Consider the following 4,440-nt stretch of genomic DNA (forward strand, 5'->3'; position numbering starts at 1 on the left):
CAGGCGGGCTCAGCGCAAAACCAATATGGCCGCCACGCGCCTCGGCTCCCCCCCCTCCCACGTCCCTCCCTATTTTCCCCCGTCCTCTCCGCGCAGATCCCCATGTCACGTGCCCGAATCTTAGCCAATCGGACGGCGAAGCGCGCTCCGCTTCGCTGTTTATGGCGATCGGGACGCAAAATTCAAAACGCGCAGACTTGCAACTGTCAGCGAGATAGCGGCGCGCGCGCTTTCACCGCTCCACCACCCACCTTCGCCCGCCCGCGCGCGCGCGTTGCTCGGCTCGCTTTACCGCTGTTCTTTGCTGCTGCATCCCCTCCCCCCCCACACTCTCCCCCGCCCCGGCCGGGAGGAGGAGAAGGAAGCCGGGGTCGCGCTTGTGTTCTCCGCTCTTGTTTTCCTTCCCAGCTGCTGCCTCGGTGTTGAGTTTCTCCTTCCCCTCTTTAATGCGGGTGTCCTACATGGCAGCCTTATTCCTCGCCGATATGCCCGGTCAAAAAAGGGAGTGCTCGACTGCCCCAGCGTGTGAACCGGAGTTGTTGATTGACTTTTGCCTGGGTTTGCTTTCGATATTAAGGCTGGGCAGGTTTGAGGGGTTGAAAGTCTGGATTGACCCAGCTCATTAAGCAACAGCTGGGTTGGGTTTTTTGTGGTGGCTTTATTGTGGTGTGATCCCAACCGCTGTGGATTGCTAGGCAGGTTTTTGTGGCCGAACGTGAAGCCAGCCTGTCGTGATTTATACACTAAAGCGAATAATGGCTTAGTGTGTAGTTTTGAAGCCAAGCTTAGCCTGAGGTTATGCATGGCAGTAAGGATTATTTGCTGACTTTCACAACTGGCTAACTTCACACAGCAAACTTAAGCCAGAAATTTGGTTGGCTAGCCATAGGTTTCATACGTGGTCAGTTAAACGCAAATCCTGTGGCTGAAGGAATGAACGTTTTGTGAGCTAATGTCTGCAGTTGACCTTTAGTCTTTAGTCTTTATTTGATTTATATACCACCCTACTCCCGAAGGACTCAGGGCGGTGGACAGCCAAACAATAACATACATAAATACAAAATTTAAAAAACAATAAAACCGAATTAAACAAATTTGACCTTTGAAGGCATGTGGGCTGCATCCCAAAATAAATAGTTCCTGGGCAAGAAAAAAAAATCTAATCATTTAAATTGAGTTAAAATTATGGTTGCTTCCATTTTTGTAATTTTCTCTAGACAGATTAAAAATTACTATTTAGTAGAAATGTCTGAAAAAGAACACTTTAAGGTTTTAAATGGGTTCTCTGAGCCCTTAGGTTGCATCTTTTTGGTTTAAGTGTTATGTGTAAATTACATCTGAAAATGTGTTCATGTATACTTAACCATGGCTAATTCAGCCAAATTAATATACCAGTATTTGCATTCCAAATAGTTAACTATGTGGCTTGGTTCACACAATAGGTTCAGTTAAAATATAATTATTTTTTTACTCATTTCTGGAATACACAGCTAATGTGTTTCTCATATCTTGGCAGTTTAAATTTTTTAAATATAAATATATCTAGTGTAAAATTACTGTATTGCTGAGTAAATATCAAAATACTATCAGGCTACTGTACACGATTGTGCTGATATGCAATTAATTAATTGCTAAGACACATACCGGTCATTCTACAATTGTCTGTTCAGAATCAATCTCATTTATTCAATTAGACTTCTTCCTGAAAAGTCTTATAGATTGGAACTAAATACTACAAATATGTTAGATACTTGTGATTATGAGTCTATGCTTGTTTGCTCTGAAGTGGTAATAGAATGCCTCGCTTCCAGAATTAAGAATTGGGTGGGGAAAACACTTTTCTACATGACTAGCATTAAGAGAAAAATTAACAATCCTTTCTGACATGCCAGGACACCAATGTGTTTAAAGGCAAAACAAAACATAAAATGTATCCACAGATACAAGGTCATATATTTTTCAAAGCCTTTTTTTTTCCTTTTGCTGTTCTTCAGTTCTTGAAAAAAATATAATTTTTTGAATGTTTGAGATGATTGCATGATGCTGAAACTAAAGCTTGCAACAGGGTGATTCTTCCTTTGCAGAAATGATGACTTTGCTATTATGTTTTGGCCTGGCTAAGAGTAAAAGAACTAAGTTTTTCATGCTTAATCTCTTTGATCTTGAGGGTTAAATACAGGGTTATACAGGGTTAAACTGCTTTTTTTAAAAAAGTTAGCTCACCCTTATTTCTTATAAACTTGATACAGTGAACATCCTAATATTCTTTTCTCCTCCTATTTTCCCCACAACAATAATCCTGTGATGCAGGTTGGGATAAGAGAGAATGTGGCGTCGCTTTCTGGATCGGGACTCCTTACGCACGGTCACTCATGCCCTTGTCACCTCCCGCCTGGACTATTGTAACGCTCTCTACATGGGGCTCCCCTTGAGGAGCACCCGGAGGCTCCAACTGGCGCAGAGTATGGCTGCGCGGGTGGTAATGGGAGCGACATGGCGCTCCCATGTAACACCCCTCCTGCGCGAGCTGCACTGGCTCCCGGTGGTCTTCCGGGTGCGCTTCAAGGTTTTGGTTACCACCTTTAAAGCGCTCCATGGCTCAGGACCTGGGTACTTGTGGGACCGCCTACTACCATCAATAGCCTCCCACCGGCCGGTACGCTCTCATAGAGAGGTACTCCTCCGGGTGCCGTCGGCCAAACAATGTCGACTGGCGGCCCCCAAGGGAAGAGCCTTCTCTGTAGGGGCACCTACTATCTGGAACGAGCTCCCCCCGGAGATATGGAGGATTCCGGATCTGCACGCCTTCCGCCGCACTCTAAAGACCTTTTTATTTCACCAGGCGGGCCTGGCCTAACTTTCTCCCTCTTTTTTATATAATTTTAATTTTAATATTTTAATGTTTTTAATATTTTTAATACTCAAAGTTAAATCTGTTTTAAATTGATTGGGGTTTTAATTTGTATGGGCCAAACTATTTAATTCGATTTTATTTCTGCTTTTTAAATTTTGTATGTATGTATTTTATTGTTGGCTGTTCACCACCCTGAGTCCTTCGGGAGTAGGGCGGTATACAAATCAAATAAAAGTAAAGTAAAAGTAAAGAATGGCTGGCTCAAAAACAGCCAGCCTCTTTGCATGCCTCAAATGGGACAAGATCTCAAGAGTCCAGTTTTTAGCTTGGTGACTTAACCTAGGCCACACTAGCTCTATTTAGCCTTTATTTTTTCTCATTCTTTATTTTTATTCTCATTCATTCTTTCCATTTTTCTTATTCTGTTCCTAATTTTCTAAAAGTTCCATCTTATGTTTATGGGGTTTTTTTTTTCCTAAGATGCTTGGCCTCTGATCTTTCAAACTGGTACTAAATTCTCAAGTTCTTGCAATTTCGGAGACATTGGCAATTCTATATCTATTTGAAACTCTTTCTCATATAATACTCCTGAATTTAAAAGAGCTTATTCTGATTTAATCATGTATCAGAATTTATTTCTTTTTTAAACAAAAAGTAGGATTTATTAGATGATCTCATGTGTACTGGAAAACAATAAAAATGAAATCCAGTTCATAATTCTCTGAGGAAGATGGGTGGTTCAAAAATGTGACATATCCAGGCCAACTGAGCCTGAGTTGCAATAAAATGAGCATTGTTTCTTTTTGTCTTTTAAAAACAGATCTTGCTTTTTTTCCAGGTCTCTCTCATATTTTTTTTAAGATTAAAAGTCTCTTTAATTTGTACAGATATTTGGGGGGAACAACAATATCTCTGCTTTATGTCCCATAATATATGTATTATTAAGGATAAAGATATGGCATGCCAAAATATATAATAAATAGAATGGCCTAATTTGTTTCTTTCACTTCTGTAACTGAATCCAGAATAATGTACTTATCTCTTTCTGAGAAGCAATACTATCCAGATATAAATGTATTCTTCATCCAAATTTTTCATTTTGTTTTAACTAAACCTGTATAACAGGATTTTTAAAATATGTGAGAATACACTCAAAATCACATGGATTAGCTGCACCTTGGCACCTTTTCAGCTCATACAGAAGTGATTACTGTATAATCACTGCCCTTTTAATCCACTTTTGCTAGTAAACAGTTCTGATAAACATTGGTGAAAGAAAAACAAGTATCAAATCATGCATTAACTTGTTTTTAATGTGTTCCTATGGTTTTTCCCCCAAAACTAAGTTAAATTTATCTGTGTTCTATGAATATGTTCTGTGAATGTTTAGTCACACTGAGATATAAGACGATTCATATGAAGATCATATCTATAAAATCTTTACATCTTTTTATGGGATTATTATTATTATTTAGTACCAAGTCTAACAGTATTGTGATTATAATCTTCATCTCTCACTAGGTTTACAGAATATATTAAAATTCTAATTAAATCATTAAAATATTAGGATTAAAGGGCAGAAAATA

The sequence above is a fragment of the Pituophis catenifer genome, unplaced genomic scaffold (assembly GCF_029215685.1).
Source record: "Pituophis catenifer annectens isolate HBS135680 unplaced genomic scaffold, rPitCat1.0.hap2 SCAF_2, whole genome shotgun sequence".
NCBI lineage: Eukaryota > Metazoa > Chordata > Lepidosauria > Squamata > Colubridae > Pituophis > Pituophis catenifer.